At 38.7% G+C, this 20,438-nt stretch overlaps 1 pseudogene; it reads left to right on the top strand.

Moving 5' to 3' along the window:
• Nucleotides 1–17,151, top strand: part of LOC103593581 — a 125,393-nt pseudogene extending 108,242 nt beyond the window's left edge.
• Nucleotides 17,152–20,438: the final 3,287 nt, after the last annotated feature.

Raw genomic sequence — 20,438 nt, 5'->3', positions numbered from 1 at the left:
AATTGAAACAACTTTACAAGAAAAAACAACAATCTGATTAAAAAATGGGCAAAAGAGCTAAATAGGCATTTCTCAAAGGAAGATATATGAATGGCCAACAGACACCTGAAAAAATGCTCAACATCACTCAGCATTCGGGATATGCAAATCAAAACCACACTGAGATACCATCTTACCCCAGTTAGGGTGGCTAATATCCAAAAGACTGTGAATGATAAATGCTGGCGAGGTTGCGGAGAAAAAGGAACTCTCATACATTGCTGGTGGGACTGCAAAATGGTGCAGCCTCTATGGAAAATGGTATGGAGGTTCCTCAAACAATTGCAGCCAGATCAACCATGTGACCCAGCTATCCCACTTCTGGGAATATACCCAAAGGAATGGAAATCATCAAGTTGAAGGTATACCTGTTCCCCAATATTCATTGCAGCACTCTTTACCGTATCTAAGAGTTGGAACCAGCCCAAATGTCCATCATCAGATGAGTGGATACGGAAAATGTGGTATATCTACACAATGGAATACCACTCTGCTATAAAAAGAATCAAATACTGTCATTTGCAACAACATGGATGGACTTAGAATTATATTAAGTGAAACAAGTCAGACACAGGAAGAGAAATATCACATGTTCTCACTTATTTGTGGGAGCTAAAAATAGATAAATAAATACACAATAAAACGGGGAGGGGAGGGAAGAAGACATAACAATTAAAATTCCTTGAGGTTGATATAACAAGCAAGGAGAAAGGACATTGTTGGGAAGGAGGGGGAAGAGGGAGGAGGGAGGTAGGTTTCGGTAATTAGCCACAATAATCAACCACATTGTATATTGACAAAATAAAATTTGGAGGAAAAAAAGACATAAACATGTGGCTTTAGAGGCAAATAAGAGTACAAAGTTTTAAGGACAGAAAAGCAATATCGAGAAGGGAGCTTTACTTATTTTTGGCATTCTGACATGGTAATGGTAGACCTTTCCATGAGATTATGTTTATAATATATCTTTGCTTTCAATTCCTGTTGTGGTGAAGAGTGTGTAATTCTTGAACCATAGTGGAATAAACTGAAACATAACAGATGTTTTACAATTTGCAAAACTGATTTCACGTAGTGTGTTTCATGTTGCAGTATGTTTCCGATAGTTATCATCTTCCTCCCCAAACCCCACCACACACACACAGATGGACATTATAGTAACATTGTGTGCAAACCCTTTTGGTCAGTGTCACTACGAAGCTATAGTGAGTTGATCAATGTAAGTACCAGTAGAGTTATTAAAACATAATTTTAGGTCTCCAAGTTTAAGTCCACAATGCCATATCAGAAAAAAAGATTTATCAGTAATGTAACAAATTCATGTAAAGATTTATTTAGTGATGCCAAAAGCCTTAGAGGTCATTTCAACAAAGTCTTATCAATAGCTGGAAACATTTTGCAGCATAGTATAAAGAACACTGGATCCCTTTGTCACTAATGAAATATGAGGTCTAGGACAAGAGTTTTCTCATTCATATCTGTGAAATTAGGGTTATAGTAGTTTCTTGTATACTTCACAGTGTGGTTATAAAAAAATCAAAGAGAGGATGTGGCAAAAAAATTTTAAGAAACAATAGGTGAGATTGTAATTTATTGAGTAATATGTTTTTGTTGACATGACATTTATATTCATGTGGTTATTTATAAACTGTTGATTATGAGTTGATGTCTTTCCAGGGAACTTAGAGGAACTGTATAAATCGATTACCCACTATATGTAAGTTTGTTTAAAAATATTTAAATTCTCCATACTTTTTAAAATTTGCATAACAAATTTTAAGAATCCAAAGACAAGGATTCAAACTATTTAATTTATTCTACAGTATTTGCAAAAATAGTGAAGTAAATGACTGGAATGATCTGCTAACACCATATGTATCACTTTACTCTGGAAACATACTTAGATTAACACCTTTTACTTATTTTTGTTCTTATTGTTAGGATTAAAACACAACAACCGTGAATTTTCTGTATATGGGGAAAATACTCATATCTCTTAATTCGCACTTCCCCTTAGTCAGGCAGTAATTTGCTGGTCAGTAGATATAAGGAAGGTCTTAGGTGGTAAGTAAGTGAATTTATGATTACCATTCCTAAAGGACTCTATGAGTTGGCTCAATAGCTATTTCCTACCTGGGGACTCAAGTTCAAAGTCAGGCTTTTGTAAGGGCTCCATTGTTCTACACTGAATCCCAAGCTTCCAACCTGAGCATTTGTATCACCTGGAGCTTCTAGGGTGCCACCACAATGTGATTATGAGAAAAACAGGAGACATATGCAGACTTTAGTCATTTACTTGTGGCCTGTTTCCCTTGGTGGACCATATTAAAATGGAAAACACATGCACATGTACACACATATGCATACGCATTTTACGGATTCTCCTAAGCCAGCTCTACTGGTTAAACTGTGTGGAAAAAATACAAAATATTCAGCTGTGTGGAATAATCTTGCAATTCCAAGTCTGGCATGTTATTTAATGTATAGTCCCAGTTTAAGACACACAAGAAGAAATTATATGATTATAGCTAGAGCTTAGAGTTCTACATCTGTACTTGTAGCTCACTTAGCTTAGTTCCTGGTTCCTGTTTATGCTCAGTATAATTTGGGGCACTTGCCTAAAAATCTGTGTTTAAATTAAGTCATTTAATTCATTAATCAATTAATTAAATTAAATAATTAAATCATCACTTAATTAATTAATTAATTTAGCTAGTTAGTTAATTTTTATTGTGGTAAGAAAATTTAACATGAGATCTACTCTTAACACATTTTTAAGTGCATAATGTAGTATTGTTATCTGTAGGTACGACGTTCATCAGATCTCTAGAATTTGTTCATCTTGCATAACTGAGTCTTTGTGCTTGTTGGATAGCCCTTCCTCCCAGCCCCTGGCAACCACCATTCACTCTTTGCTTCTATGAATTTGACTATTTTAGATATCTCATATAAGTGGAATCATGCAGTATTTGTCCTACAACTAGCTTATTTCACTTAGCATAATGTTTGCATTGTTAATCCATGTTGTCTCATATGACATGATTTCATTATTTTTGAAATAGGAATAATATTCCATTGTATGTAATACCATTATTTTATTCATTCATTCATAGATGGACATTTAAGTTGTTTTCATATTGTGACTATTGTGAATAATGCTGCAATGTACATGGGGGTTAAAATATGTCTTTGAGATCTAGATTTCAGTTATTTTGGGTAAATACCCAGAAGTAGGATTGCTGGATCACATGGTAATTCTATTTTAAATTTTCTGAGGAGCCTCCATATTGTTTTCATAGTGGATTCACCATTTTACATTTCTTCCAACAATGTACAAGGGTTCCAATTTCTCCACATCTTCACCAACCAACACTTATCTTTTATTATTATTTTTTATGATAGCCATTCTAACAGGTGTGAGGTAAAATCTCATTGTGGTTTTAGTTTGCATTTTCCTAATCATTAGTAATATTGAGCATCTTTTCATATACCTGTTGGCCATTTGTATGTCTCGTTTGGAGAAATGTCTGTTCAAGTCCTGTGCCCATTTTTTACTTGGGTTATCAGTTTTTCTTGTATAGAGCTGCAGAAATTCCTTATATCTTGGGCCGGCCCCATGGCTCACCCAGGTGAGTGCAGTGCTGATAGCGCCAAGGCCATGTTTTCCGATCTTATATAGGGATGGCTGGTGCGCCCACTGGCTGAGCATGGTGTAGGCAGCACCAAGCCAAGGGTTATGAACCCCTTACCAGTCAAAAAAGAAAAGAAAAAAGAAATTCCTTTTATTTTTGGATATTAAAACCTTATCATATATATGGTTTGCAAATATTTTTTCTCATTCCACACGTTGCCTTTCATTCTGTTGATTGTTTCCTTTGCTGTGCAGATACTGTTTAGTTTGATGTAGTCCCTCTTGTCTATTTTCGCTTTTGTTGCTTGTGCTTTTGGGGTCATATCTAAGACATCATTGCCAAGACCAATGTTGTGAAGCTTTTCCCTATGTTTTCTTCTGGAAGTTTTACAGTTCTGGTCTTCCATTTAAGTCTTTTATCCATTTTGAGTTAATACTTGTGTATGTTGTTGAATAAGGGTTCAGTTTCATACTTTTACTTGTGGATATTCAGTCTTCTTAACACCATTTGTTGAAGAGACTATCTTTCCCCATTGTATATTCTTTGCACCCTTGTCAAAGATCTGTTGATCATATATGTGTGGCTTCATTTCTGGGCTCTTTGTTCTGTTCCATTGGTCTATAGGTCTGTCTTCATGCCAGTATCATATTGTTTTGATTACTGTAGCTTTACAATATATTTTGAAATGGTGAAGTGTGATGCTTCCAGCTTTTTTCAAAAGATTGTTTTTGCTATTCTGGGTACTTTATGGTTCCATATGATTTTAGGATTGCTTTTTATATTTCTGTACAAAATGTCATTGGGATTTTGACAGGGATTGTATTGAATCTGTATATTGCTTTGTGTAGTATAGGCACTTTAACAATTTTAACTCTTCCAATCTATGAATGTGCAGTGTCTTTCCATTTATTTGTGTCTTCTTTAATTTCTTCATCAAGTTTTTTTTTTTTTTTTTTTTTAGTGTACAAGCCTTTAACCTCCTTAGTTAAGTTTATATCTAAGTATTTTATTCTCTTTGATGCTATTGTAAATGGGGCTGTTTTCTTAATCTCCTTTTAATGTAATTTATTGTTAGTATATAGAAATGCAACTAATTTTGTATGTTGATGTTGTGTCCTTCAACTTTACTAAACTTATTAGTTCTAAATTTATCCTGGAGTATTTATAGAGTTTTCTACATAGAAGATCATGTCATCTGCAAAAGGATACTTTTGCTTCTCCCTTTACTATTTGGATACCTTTTATGTATTTTTCTTGCCTAATTGCTCTGGCTAAGTTTCCAGTACTATACTGAATACAAGTGGTGAGGGTGGACATTCTTGCCTTATTCCTAATCTTAGAGGAGAAGCTTTTAGTTTTTCACCATTGATTATCATGTTAGCTGTGGGTTTTTTATATATAGTGTTTATTATGTTGAGTTAATTTTCCTTTATTCATACATTGTTGAGAGTTTTTATCATGAAAGGGTGCTGAACTTTGTCAAGTGCTTTTTTTTTTTACATCTATTGAGATGATTGTGTACTTTTTATTCTTTATTCTGTTAACATGGTGCTGTGGTCTGAATGTTTGTGTCTCCCTCAAATTCATATGCTAAAACCTAATTACCAATGTGATAGTATTAGGAAGTGGGACCTTTGGGAGTTGATAAGGTCATATGGTGGAGCCCTCATGAATGGAATTAGTGCCCTTATAAAAGAAGACCCTAAAAGATCCCTTGCCTCTTTCACCATATAAAGACAAAGCTAGGAGGCACCATTGATGGACCAGATAACAGGCACTCACCAGACACTAAATCTGCTGGGGCCCTGATCTTGGACTTCCCAGCATCTACAAGTGCAAGAAATAAACTTCTATTGTTTACAAGCCACCTAGTTTATGTTATTTTGTTACAGCTGCATATGTTGAACTATCCCTGCATCCCAGGAATAAATCCCACTTTCTCATGATTTCTGATCCTTTTAATGTGCTGTTGAATTTGGTTCACTAGTATTTTGTTGAGAATTTTTACATCTATGTTCATCAGGGATATTGGCCTGTACTTTTCTTTCCTTCAGGTGTCTTTGTCTGGTTTTGGTTTCAGGTTAATGCTGGTCTCATATAATGAGTTGGTTGGCATTCCTTCCTTTTCAGTTTTGGGGAAAAGTTGAGAAGGATTGGTGTTGGTTCTTCTTCACGTGTTTGGAGAAATATACCAGTGAAGGAATCTGGTCCTGGCTTTTCTTGTTGTTGTTGAATATTGCTCTAATCTCCTTACTTGGTATAGATCTGTTACAATATTCTCTTTCTTCATGATCTAATCTTGGTAATTTGTATGTTTTTCAGAAATTATCCAGTTTTTTCTAGTTTATCCAGTTTGTTGGTGTATAATTGTTCATAGTAATCTATTATGATCATTTTCATTTCTGTGATATCATTTGTAATTTCTCCTCTTTATTTCTAATTTTATTTATTTCAACCTTCTTTTCTTTTCTTAGTTATTTTTAATCTTTTTTTATTGGTTATGAATATTCATTAGATGCACAGCTGGTTGTCACCCCTCATGTCCAAAATGTGAAGGCCAGATTCACACTGGTAGCTTACCCATCACCAGAAATTGTGTCTGTGCCCTGTGTACCATGCCCAATTATCCCCCACCTCTCACCCCTTCCCCTTCCCCCCTGACTCCACTTTGTATCCCAAAGTATGTTCTCTCCAAGTCCCATGCACCACTGCAGTCTTTCTTTCCTTCTTTCTTTCTCTCCTAGCTCCCACTTATGAGTGAGTACATGTAGTATTTACCCTCTTTGCTTTGCTTACTTCACTCAACATAAGTTTCTCCAGGCTCATCCATATTGTTCAAAATGGAAGAATTTCATTCTTTTTTATGGCAGAGTAGTATTCCATGGTGTATATATTCTACATTTTCCTTATCCAATCATCCACTGATGGACATTTGGGTTGGTTCCATGTCTTTGTTATTGTAAACAGAGCTGTGATGACCACCTCACCCCATTTGGACTGGCTATAATCAAAAAGATGGTGAATAACAAATGCTGGCAAGGGTGTGTAGAGAAGGGAACACTCCTACACTGTTGGTGGAACTGTAAATTAGTACGATCATTGTGGAAAACAGTATGGAGGTTTCTCAGACAACTACAGATAGATCTTCCATACGATCCAGTAATCCCTCTTCTGGGTATATACCCAGAAGAATGGAAATTATCATGTCAAAGGGAAGCCTGGGTGCCTTTAGATTATAGGGACAAGTGAGAAAAATTCCAGGGACTTAAAGCCTATGGAAGCAGCTCAACCAATAATGGGTGGAAGTTTGTGGGCAAATATCCCAACTCCCTCACTTACTGTTGAGACAATTCTGAGACATGTTCTACACAATCTCTTAGATATCCTCATTGGAATTGAGCCCCAGGTGCCCATAGCAGAAGCCTGCTCATTCGTGTACCATATATTGGCTTTCTTCCCTTCTCTGACTCATCGTTGGTGTTCCCTGGGATCACTTTTCATTTGCACTCAAATCCTTGTCTCAAAGTCTGCTTCTAGGGAATCCTGAACTAAGGTACACTGCCTATAATGTGGTTTTGCCTTTTATATTCACTTAAGAACTATCCACATAGATACTTTTCATTCCATGTAGCACTGGTGCTAAGTTTTAATCCAAGGCTAGTCACTGTTCCCACGGTAGCAGCCAAAGCTTACAGTCAGTGGTGTCCCAGTAAATGTTTAGCAACCAGCTCCAGAAAAAAAAAAATCCTAACTTATAGCTTTTGCTGATTGCTGTGGTATACATACTCCCACCATGGCTGATTTCAAGGTACCAATGTGATGCCACTGAATGCCAGGTTGAGAAGAGATGTGCACAGTTGACTCTCATGAGCCTGTATAAGCTGGATTTAGCACACCAATGCTTATAAGGATGAACTGTCACAAAATGGGGTGCTTCAGGACCTGAGTGTTCGATTGATAGAATTTTCAAATACTGGAGCATAAATGTAATCTAATCATATTCCCTTATGTTTTAGTGGAGGACCCTGAGGTGTTGGGTGAGGAAGGGATCTTTCCAGTATCACAGTTAGTTAGGGAGTATTTTGAATCAAAAAATTGTGGTTCTTGTCCATTAGTGCTGATGACAAGGAGCAGAACTTGATTCATAAAGGGCAACAAAAAGGATCTGGTTTTCCAGGTTCAGAGGTAATGGTGAAACATGTGTTAGAGGTGTAGGATCAATTAAGAAGTAGGGTTTGGTCTGGAAAAATGTGGCTAGTGCCTTATTAGGTTGTTTTTTCTCTCTTCTATCCTTTACCAAATATCCATTGAATGCTTCAGATATGTTTGGAATGATGTTTAGGTATGGGGGATTCAGTACTGAACATAACAGACAGTTTCTATCCACATCCGGTTTACATCGTTAGAATAAAGATGCTAAACAATTAACTGTAAGTGTATTAAATATTAAGAAAAGAGAAAGAGAGGGTACTGTTTATTAACAGAAACCTAACCTTGTCTGGAACTTCAGAGAAGGAGGATTCTAGGGAGAGCAAACAGACTTAGGGCTCAAAACAGATCAATTTGCAGAGCCAGTTTAAGGGCAGGAAAACAGTGCTGGAAGTGCAAAAGGATAGAGAAAAAAATTAAAAACCTTCAGAGAGGAAGACTGCTTCATATGATATAAACATATCCATCACCTTCAAAAATTTCCTTGTGTCCCTTTAGTTTTTGTTTCTGCTTTTTTTTTTTCATGGTAAGAACACTTAACATGAGATCTACCCTCTTAATTTTTAAATAATAACTTATTGTTAACTATGTATTCTGTAGATTTTTAAAATTTCCGTAGAACCCAGAATGGAACAGCCATCATAGGAGCTCCATAATTTGCTCCTTGATTGGTTGGTATGTCTTTAATTTCCATATTAGAGCTGATATGCTAAAGGCCTGTCTAATTTTAGGTCCTAATACATGAACAGCAACAACAGAAAACCCTGTATTTCATTATTAGATTTCTTTAAATATAAATTGCAATACAACTTCTATTAACATTATTCTTGTATCAAGTATATATACTGGAGAGGAGAAATCATCTTTAAAAAATTTTGTGTCTAACTTCTAGATGGAGCTGTAATGGCTTGTAATTAAGGAAAACCACTTATTATCAATGCCATCCATCTAATTAGCTCTTCGTCATTAGTGTTTCTTGAACGAACACTTGAAACAAGTACTAATCTGCACCTTGCAATTCTGTGTCTTGATGGGCTCAGGCAATAAGAATGTCACTTTAGCTTTAAATAGCACTTCTAGTTTTCAGAACATTTTTTTTTTCCTTTTTGTCTTTTTTACTGACCGGTAACGGGATCGCAACCCTCGGCGTCGCGCCCGTACCGGGGACCGGCAACGGGATCGCAACCCTCCGTGTTGCGCCTGCACCGTGCTCAGCCAGTGAGCAGAACCGGTCTCCTCACGGGATCCGAACCCTCGGCGGGAGCACCGCCATGCTCCCAAGCGGCGCACTTTCCAGTGCGCCACTGGGCCAGCCCAAGTTTTCAGAACATTTTAAGGTGCATACTCTCTTTTGACTTTTTCTGGCTTTCTGTATTTCTTTCACTTCATCACTGTTGTCTTTCCTATCTCAAACTGAAACTGCAAGTGTGTTGCCACAATAACCAGAGGGTATTTGATGCAGGGTTACAGAGTAAATACCTCTGGCTGAGATACAGCTAAGTAAAATGCAATCCTTTAAATGCTATCATAAAGGATAGCATGACTCAGGATACACAGCTTATTTTTGCAGGTTACTAATGCTTCACATATGTGTCATTGTATGGCTTTAATCCATTTCTTCCCTCTCTCTATCTTCCTTGGCCTTGATAAGATCCACCTTGACGTTATAACTATTTTCGCTACCCAGATTACTAAAACGACCTCCTAGTTCGCTTTTGTTTGTCCTGTGGTTACCATTGAACTACCCACTGGAAAACATGAGCTTCTTTAAGTTGAAAGACCATATAAATCTTTGGAGGAAAAGCAAACCCACCCAACCAAGATTTCCTGGATCTTTTAATTACTAAGCAAACATTATTAAGAGCTCAATATCTTGGCATCAAGCCTGGGCATTACGTATTCAAAGATGAATACCATACTGGCCTGACCTAAAGGGCTCTTAGGCTTTTGAAGTATGTAAAACCAGAGTGAAAGTATGTGAAATTGATACCTTGATGTTCTACTCATCATCTGTCTTTCCTATATAAACTGAGGAACATGAGAATTAACATTTATTAAACATTTGACATAAACTAGATGTTTTGCATATGTTATCTCATTTAACTTTCACAATTTGTGAGGAAAGGAAAATACGCAAATTTTACAGGTGAGAAAACTTAGAATCAGAAAGGTTACATAATTTGCTTAAAGTTACAGAGTTGGCAGAGTTGGGGTGGAACACAGATGTGTCTGATCCCAATGTCTGGGCTTTTTGAAGTACGCTACTACATATCTTGCCTCAAGGATCTCCATTAATCCAGTTTGGCTTTTCACACTGAAAAGGAAACTACTAACGAGAAAAGAAAAAAGGGAAAAAGCAATCAAACATATAAAAAAATGAAAAAGTGGTTTGGAGCATCAGCTGTGGCTAAAAAATTATCGTCAACTAGACTGAGGGAACAAATGCTCTCTTATAGAGTGGATTAACACATTGTATCTTATGAATTACTATGTGCCAGGATGTAAGACAGGAAAATGCATAGGCACTGAAAGCTGGAACTTTACTGACCAACAGACCTTATTACATTAGGATGGCTTACATCTTCTGCCACTCGACAGCAGAGGCCCAGCCAACTATTTCAAGCAGTTCCAGTGACAGGAAATACATATAATATTTGAGATAATCGATCCCGTATTTGAACTACTGCTTGGTAAGAAATATCTTTCTGATAATGAACAAACATCTTATAGATTCTAGTTCTGTCCCTGAAGCAACATAGAATTCACTACCTGAGCAAATGCTTTTTGGCCATTCCTATGTGTGAATTACAGAAAATTCATGGCCTGCGGGGGAAGAAAATCTGCTAGTTGTATGGACTTGAAGTATTTTAGTTCCTGATATAGATTTTCTTGTCGTGTCTTCTGAGTTTGTTTAAGGTCAGTAGACCTCTGATCTGCTTTTAGTATGCTGACGGATATAGTGTTTCTGGACCTGGGCTGAGGGTGGAATACTTGAGGTACTTTTTTTTTAAACCAAGATCATAATTGATCACTGGGAGACTTCTCAGTAGCCAAGCTATTGGGATTCTAGTGAGAATTCACCCCTCTGATTTTCCTACATGGAATGTGAACATCTTTATATTTTTTTTTTCCATGTGCTGATTCAATTAAGTATAGAATGCTGTGGGAAGAAATAAGAAGGGTGCTAGCCCAGATATGGTGAGGAAATGTTTTCCAGAGTCAGCAGCTGTGAGGATTAATTTTAAAAGAGGAAGGAAGAGTCAGCCAGGCAAAGTTAGGTAATGGGGTTGGGAGACAGGGCATGTCCTAAGGAGAAAGAGCACTATTCATGATGGCATGGTGGTGTGAGAGAACATGGTATGTTTGAGCAACTACAAAAGATCCGGTATGATTTCTTTAATTTTTTTTCAATTTTATTGAGGTGTAATTTACGTATAATAAACTGTGTTCGTTTAAAGTATGCAATTTGCTGTTTTGATCTATGTATACATTCGAGAAACTACTGCCAGAATCAAGATACAGATTTTTTTCTAGTTTCCTAGGGCCCCTTGCACTGCATCACTTCTGCTGTGATTTGAATGTCCTTCCAAGCTCACGCTGGAGCTTAATCCCAATATGGTATTTAAAAGGTGTGGGCCTTTAAGAAGTGATTGGACTATTCTTGAATTAATGGGTTTATGGATGAATGGTTGTCACAAAATTGGCACTAGCAGCTTGATAAGGACAGGTAGAAGCACTTTAGTAAGCACCCTTTCCTCTTTGCCATTTGATTCCCTGTGCTGCAACAGGACTCTGCAGACTCCCATCAAGAGGAAGGTCCTCACCAAATGCACCTCTGAACTTGGACTTCCATTCTCCAAAACTGTAAGACACAATTTTTTTTTTTTTTTAAATAAATTACCCAGTTTCAGGTATACTGTTATAAGCAACAGAAAACTAATATACCTCTCTCCACTTCTGGTCCCAGGACAACAATGTTTCTATAGATTAGTTTGCCTTTTCTAAAATTTTATGTAAATGGGATCATACAAGATGTAAAATTTTGTGTCTGACTTCTTTCACTCAGCAAAATGATTCTGAGATTTATTTTTATTGTTGTATATTTCAGTGATTTGTTTACTGAGTGGTAATCCATTGTGTGTATATTCCACATTTTATTTATTCATTTTACCTGTTGATGGACATTCAGGTTGTTTCCAGTTTTGAGAAATTATGAATAAAACTGATATGAGCATTCATGCACACTCTTTGTGGGGGCATATATTTTTTATTTCTCTGGGGAAAATACCTAGGAGTAGAATGGCTGGGTAGTATGGTAAATGTCTAGCTTTATAAGAAACTGCAGAAGTTTTCCGAAGTGGTTGTACCATTTTACTTTCCCACAAGTAATGTACAGAAATTCTGGTTTTTCCAAATACTCTTCAATACATGGTGGTGTTGTTGTTGTTGCTGTTTTATTGCAGCCATCCTAGAGAGATCTCACTACAATTTAATTTGCATTTTCCTAATCACTAAAGATGTTGGATACTTTTGCATGTGCTTATTGGCCATTTATATATCGTCTTTTGTGAAGTGCCTATTCAACTGTTTTACCCAGTTTTTAATTGGTTTTCATATGAATATTGAGTCATAACATTTTTATACATTCTGGATACAAGTTTTTCTGTCATATATATATATTGAATATTTTCTCCTATTCTTTTAGCTTGACTTTTCATTTTCTTAATGGTATCTTTTGATGAGGAAAAGTTTTTAATTTTGGAGTCCAACTTATCAATTCTTTCTTTTCTGATTCATGGTCTTGGTGTTGTATGGAATCTTTGCCTAAACAAACATCATGAAAATATTCTCCTATGTTTTCTTCAATAAATTTTGTACTTTTAGCTTTCACATTTAAGTCTATCATACATTTCTAATTTATTGCATATCATATATATACTATTGTCATTATACACATGATATTATAAAATGCATATATTGATAATACATTATTATATTTACATATTGTATATATCTGGTGTAGATAAGAGCTGAGTTTCTTTTTTTTCCCATATGGATATTCAATTGTGCAAACACCATTTGTTAAAAAGATTATCTTTTCTCCATTGAATTATCTTGGTGACTTTATCAAAAATCAATTAACCATATATTTTGGGTCTATTATTGGTACTTTAATTCTGTTCCATTGATCTAAGTGTCCATTGTTTGATCACAATGTCTTCATTAATGTAGCTTTATAATAAGACTTAAAATCAGATGATGTATGTTTTTCAACTTCTATTTAAAATCATTTTGGCTACTTCAGGTTACTATGACTTTAGCATATAGTGGTGAAGAGGGAATTGCAAAAGATCAAGACTGAGAGTTAGACAAGGACCAGAAAATGCAGAGTACTTTGTCCTGAAAATAATGGAGATGAATTAAAGAATCGTTTACAGAGGAGTAGCATGGTCATATATACATTCTGGAAATAATTCTGGGAAAAGATTGGAGAATAGATTGGCAGGTCTGAACTACTTTTACTCACTCCACTTCTGACACCAAATGTGTAGGATTTTCCTCATACCAACCAATTTTCCAAATTTCTGAATACTAACTGGGTTTCCTACAATTCAATTCATTTCAGTTCTGACACTACTTGAAGTTAGCACAGATCCCATAGGTTAAGGGCTCAGTCCCACAAGACAGCCTTCACTTCAGTGCCAGTTGCAAGCCACTTGAAATTCTGACAAAATAGCTGTAAGGTTAGGGGTTTCCATAACCCTGTTCTCAGTTTTGATAATTTGCTAGAATACCTCACAGAACTCAGGAAGGCACTTTATGTACTATTACCAGTTTATTGTCATCTGTTGCACTCTCTTTGTCACCTCTCCACAGAACTCAGGAAGGCACTTTATGTACTATTACCAGTTTATTGTCATCTGTTGCACTCTCTTTGTCACCTCTCTTCCCCTGGGTGATGGAGACACAAAGGATTACTCAAAGCCCATTTCTTCTGAGCAGTGAGAGACCTTGAAGGGGTTAATTTCCAGGAACCCTCAAAAGAGAGGCATTCCTCCTTGGAAAATTAACACTGGAATGGGGTTCTTTCTCAGTTTTTATTCTCCAGGCCAGAAAGTTACAGAAAAAGAACTTAGGTGGAGTTATGGCTAAGTATAGTTTAACAATAGAAGCTGGTAACATCAGTGAAATAACAAAGTGACATTCCATAATACAATTTGCAAAAGGTTAAGTTGATCCACCAACAAAAGCTTGTTCTTAGCAAATACTGTCTTTTCCTATAGCGGTTTCCTCAGTACTTTTGCATAACAATAAAGCAACTTTATTTTTAAAAAAAAATTTTTTTTTAAATGACCGGTAAGGGGATCTTAACCCTTGACTTGGTGTTGTCAGCACCATGCTAACTCAGTGAGCTAACCAGTCAGCCCTGTATGGGATCCAAACCTGTGGCATTTGTGTTATCAGCACCATATTCTCCCGAGTGAGCCATGGACCAGCCCACAATAAAGCAACTTTACATTAACCTGCACCAAGGACATCTGTCCTTGAGCCCACAATTTTGCTGTGTTACAATTCTCTATCTACATCAGAGACGTTAGCCTGGGGAAAGTTTCCTGTCTTTTGCAAGCTTAACATTTCCATATGTGATTTTAAAAAGTTAGGCTATACCTGAAACTACAGGGCTTTGGAAACTAGGCCCTGTGATATACATTTGCTTTATAAATGTTAGTATACTCCACAGTTATCCTTTATAATAAGCTGGTAATAGAATCACATAATAAGAAGTGCCAAATGGAAGAGATACATAGGGCAGGTTATGGGGATGGTTCAGAGCTTCTGTGCCCTTTCTGGGCACGCCACCTTCCCTATACCTCATTGTGTTCACTCACTTGGATGCTTTCTGACCCACATCATTTAGGATTTTTATGGAGGTTTCATTATATATACATGATTGATTAAATCATTGGCCATTGGTGACTAACTCAAAGTCCAGCCCCTCTTCCTTCTCCAGAGGTCAGGGGTGTGGTGTAACTGAAAATTGCAACCCTCTAATCATGCTTTAGTTTTTCTGGCAACCAGCCCCATCTTGAAGCTATCTACAGGCACACCAACAGTGGCCTCATTAGAACAAAAGAGGCTTTTTTTTTTTAAAGAAAATGAAATTTTATTAATAATAATTTTTACATTCTAGATGTTGTTGTAGAGTAGTTGGGAGGGAGGGGGAAAGGGGAAAGGGGAAGAAAATGGAATGGAAGAAGGCAGGAGGAGGAGGGGCAGGATTGAGGCCTGTGGCACCCCCCTCATTCCCATAGGGGTGATTGGGAGGCTTCCAGCAGTGGCTTGGTCATTTCTGGGCTGGGTGTGGATGTAAGGGGGGTGTGGAAAAGCCCTCACCACACAACATCCAAGTTCAGGAACCTGGAGCCCTTTGTGATGTGGCTTGATGGTCATCACTGGGCTAATTGCACATGTCCGGTGGGGTGGCTGAGGCCCAAGGCCCCCCACTGTCCCTTCTTGGGAGAGCCTGGGGTACTTTCTTTGGAGGCTTGGTGGTCACTGCTGGGCTGGCTGTACATGTCGGGGAGGTGTGGGCAAGGCCTCAGGCCCCCATCGTCCTGGCTGGGAGGCCCTGGGCTCTTCCTGCAGTGGCTTGGTGGTATCTGCTGGGCTGCGTGCACATGTCAGGGGGGCATGGCTGAGGCCATCATTCCCCACCCTTGGGATTGGTTGTGGGTGTCAGGGTACATGGCTGAGGCCCCCTGCCCTTCTCCCTTTCTGGCTTGGTATCCCAGGGGACTTTTGGTCCTTCTATGTGTCAAAGGTGTTCTTTGGTGAAATGAGACCTTTACTAGTTAATATGAAACTAGTAAATTTTCTGGAGAAAATAATGTTTGAGGAATTAAGGAATGCTTGTCAAGGTGGTGGTGTTGGTGGCTTCCTGCCAGCCATGAAACAGATTGGCAATGTGGCAGCCCTGCCTGGGATTGTTCACAGATCTATTGGCCTTCCTGATGTCCATTCAGGCTATGGGTTTGCTATTGGGAATATGGTGGCCTTTGACATGAATGACCCCGAAGCAGTGATATCCCCAGGTGGTGTCGGATTTGACATCAACTGTGGTGTCCGTTTGCTAAGAACCAATTTAGATGAAAGTGATGTTCAGCCTGTGAAGGAGCAACTTGCCCAAGGTATGTTTGACCACATTCCTGTTGGGGTGGGATCAAAAGGTGTCATCCCGATGAATGCCAAAGACTTGGAGGAGGCTTTAGAGATGGGTGTGGACTGGTCCCTAAGAGAAGGCTATGCCTGGGCTGAAGACAAGGAGCACTGTGAGGAATATGGAAGGATGCTGCAAGCTGACCCCAATAAGTTTTCTGCGAAGGCCAGAAAAAGAGTTCTTCCTCAGTTGGGAACCCTGGGAGCAGGCAACCACTATGCAGAAAATCAGGTTGTGGATGAGATTTTCAATGAGTATGCTGCTAAGAAAATGGGCATCAACCATAAGAGAAAGCTGTGTGTGATGATTCACAGTGGAAGCAGAGGCTTGGGCCACCAAGTAGCCACAGATGCACTGGTAGCTATGGAAAAGGCTATGAAGAGGGACAAGATTATAGTCAATGACTGGCAGTTGGCCTGTGCTCTAATCGCTTCCCCAGAGGGTCAGGACTACCTGAAGGGAATGGCAGCGGCTGGGAACTATGCCTGGGTCAACTGCTCTTCCATGACCTTCTTAACCCATCAGGCTTTTGCGAAGGTCTTCAACGCAACCCCTGATGACTTGGACCTGCATGTGATCTATGATGTTTCTCACAACATTGCCAAAGTAGAACAGCATGTAGTGGATGGAAAAGAACGGACACTGTTAGTTCACAGGAAGGGATCCACCCGTGATTTCCCTCCTCACCATCCCCTCATTGCTGTTGATTACCAACTGATTGGACAACCAGTGCTCATTGGTGGCACCATGGGAACCTGTAGTTATGTTCTTACTGGCACTGAACAGGGCATGACTGAGACCTTTGGGACAACCTGTCATGGAGCGGGGCGTGCTTTGTCTCGTGCAAAATCTCAACGTAATTTAGATTTCCAGGATGTCTTAGACAAATTGGCAGATATGGGAATTGCAATCCGTGTTGCCTCACCCAAACTGGTTATGGAAGAGGCTCCTGAGTCCTATAAGAACATGACAGATGTGGTAAACACCTGCCATGATGCTGGAATCAGCAAGAAGGCCATTAAACTGAGACCGATTGCTGTCATCAAAGGCTAGAACCCTGACCAGTGGGGCTGCCAGACACCACTCACCCTTGCTAAAGCAGAAGTGGACTGAAATGCTCTTCCGACATCAGACTTGAGACCTGACTGCTTCCAAAGTGTGCAGCTGTAACTGCCGTGCTGAAATGGCTGACGGGGAGGCTGCCACTTTCAGGAGGCTGTGTTGTAAAATAACATTCCGAGAGGAGTCCCATTGTCCCCATTTGGAAAGGGATGAATATGCTTCCTCTTCAGTTGTCCCACAGACTTTTAGGAAAACATGTTGGGGTTAGGGGGAGGGGTCTAGAAACTGCCTTAGTCATACAGGTCTCTAATCATCAGAATGAACTTCTATACACCAAGCTGTGTTTACATCCAAAGAGGTGTCATGAAGAACATTCTATTAAATAAGGTTGTGGAATGTTAAAAAACAAACAAACAAACAAAACCCCCCCCAAAAAAACCTTTGTCTCTGGTTGCAGGTACTTTGTTTTTTCTTTCATTTCTGTGTTGGATTATTTGTTGTTCCCACCATTTAAACTCTGTGCTGGAACTAATTTGTTGTCCTTTGCTTACTTCTAAAATGGGAGAACTTCCTGTGGGAACCAGTACTTGAGCTCTGTGGTTGAGCTAAATTGCTGCTTTGCTGCCAATTCTCTAGGGCAGGCTTTTTGTGCAGCTCAGGTTTTAATGGTTGACTTTACAGTTATCTGGTTTTCGAGAGAGCTGAAACTCTGGTCTGGGCCTGAGTCTTTTCGTCACACTGCACCCCATGTAATTCTATATTCCTCACCAGTCTCCTCTGAGTGGTCCTTTGCTGATAGAGGTGCAGATCAGCTGTCCTTGCTGTGCCCCAGTGTCCTCCCAGTGGGTCCATCTCCCCCACAGCCTGTGCTGCAAACACTTCCCATGGGACAGGCCATGCACAGGTCCCTTGTGATGACTCACCAGCCTCTGAATGCCTCCTTTTCTTCAGTTGCCGTGGCTCCTCCTATGTGGGTCCATGGGAGCCCTATTACTGCTCTTGCTTGCCTGGGGGCCACCAAGGCCCTCTTCTCTCCTGCCTCCTTCAAGCAACTTCATCCAGAGGGCACAGCTGCGGCTTTTTCCAGCTCCTGCTTCCTGCACTCAGCAGCTCCAGCTGGATGCAGCCAGGTTCGAAACAGTCCAAGCAGCTTTTTCTTTCTCTCATTGTGGCTTTTCCTGCCTTCATGCACTCCATAGGTCTCTCCTCCTCTTCCCCTGAGCTCTAGTGGTCCCAGCTTGGCTGTCATTGCTTTTTTATACCTGTAAATTGGTTGATTTGTGGGAGAGAGTGATGCTGGGGACCATCTATTCCGCCATCTTGACAGGAAGTAAAAGAAGTTTCTATCACTCAAAGAATTTTAAGGAATTAGGAGGTATGTGCCAGAAACTGAGGACAAAGACCAAATATATATTTATCACAGGAGCATAGGACTAAAAACTGAAAGACCAATATGTAGGCTTTTTCAGTAATCTGGGAAGGAGATGATAAGGTCTTATCTAAGACATTGAAACTAGGGCAGTGCTGTCCAATAGAACTTTCTGTAGTGATAGTAATTGTTATGGACTGAATGTTTGTGTACCCTCCAAATCCATATGCAGAGCCCTCATGAATGAGATTATCAACTTTATAGGAGACAGAAGATAGCTTGCTTCCTCTCTCTGCTCTGTTTTCTGCCATATGAGGGTAAAGCAAGAAGATGGCAGTCTGCAACTCAGAAGAGGGCCCTCACAAAAACCCAACCATGTTTGCACCTTGCCAGCCACCAGAACTGTGAGAACTAAATTTCTATTGTTTATAAGCCACGCACTGTATGGTAATTTGTTGTAGCAGACAAAACTAAGTCAGAAATGTTCTGGATATGCACTGTTCAATATAGCAGCCACCAGCCACATGTCTCTACTGAGTTCTTGAAATGTGGCCAGTGAGACTAAGGAACTGAATTTTAAATTTTATTTAATTTTAATTAATTTAAATGGCTACATATGGCTAGTGGTTACTGTATTGAACAGTGCAGAGCTAGAAGAAGGAATGGACTTCAGTGATAATAAGGAGAAAAACTTGAAAGGATTTCATCACTGATGAAAGTCAGATCGGGGATTAGATAAAGAAGAGAAAAAAAAAATAAAGGTGATACCCAGGTCTCTGTATTGTAGTGAATTGTTTAACATCTGTACTACCATTTGAGTATGAACTTAATGAAGATGAGGACTGTCTGCCTGAGTCAGTATTTTACTTCCAGCACCTTACATAGTACATGGCATACAGCAGACACTCAGTGAATATTAGTCAAAGGATGAAAGGAAAGGAGGTAGGGAAAACAATCTGATAAAGCATTAGCCACATTCAATATGATAAGAGATTGGTATGAGAAGAGAATTTAGAAGGAAGTAGATAATATCTGATATGCATTGAGGACTTACTATGTTTAGGCATTGCTTATATGAGGGTATTTCAAAAAGTTCATAGAAAATAGAATTAAAAGATAATATGAATCCTTTTATGAGCTTTTTGAAGTACCGTCATATATTTCTACTGTATTGCATCATTTATTCCACCCAACAGTCCTCTCTGAGTCGGATATTATTCCTACTTTACAGATTAAAAAACTGAAAATTAGAAAAGTTGAAGAAACTGAACAAAATGACTTTACTAGGTGGCAGAGTTTGAATGAGGTTAGCCTGGGCCAAGTTGTGAGATAAACAATTGTGACTTCAAGAGAAAGGCCTGGACTCCAGATATAGATTTTGGAATCATTACTAAAAAGGCGTTTATTGGAACATGTGATTAGAAGTGTTTGCTCAAGAGGAGAGATTACAGAATGAAAATGAGGTCTATGGAATCTCACATAGTCTAAGAGAATCCTTGAAAAGAAACTGAGAAGTACCAAAGAAAAATGTAGGTGGAAGCCCAGAAGACAGTCAAAGTCCTAAGGAGAAGAAGGATAAGGAAGGGGAGGGAGTGGCCTGTATCTCACAGACTGAAAAGAAGTCTTCAGAGATGAGGACTAAAATGTGGTCTGTATTTTTCAGAAGAAGGTCACTGGATCTGTGGCAAAAGTAGTTTCCTGAGCTGGTGTGGACAGTGAGATTACAAAGCACCAAAAAGTGAATAGAAGCAGATACAAAAATTGGAAGTGCAAACCTCTGTTCATGGGGATAAAAAGATAGAGTGGTGCCCAGTAATGCAGATGTGGGTGGTCAGTGTTGTCATATTAAGAAGGAAAATATTTCAGCATGCTTACAAAAAAAAAAAAAAAAAAAAAAAAAAAAAACCCC

Source organism: Galeopterus variegatus, unplaced genomic scaffold, assembly GCF_000696425.1.
Source record: "Galeopterus variegatus unplaced genomic scaffold, G_variegatus-3.0.2 Scaffold1371, whole genome shotgun sequence".
NCBI classification, from domain to species: domain Eukaryota; kingdom Metazoa; phylum Chordata; class Mammalia; order Dermoptera; family Cynocephalidae; genus Galeopterus; species Galeopterus variegatus.
The sequence above is the reverse complement of the archived record's forward strand: the minus strand, read 5'-3'. Positions and strand labels throughout refer to the sequence as shown.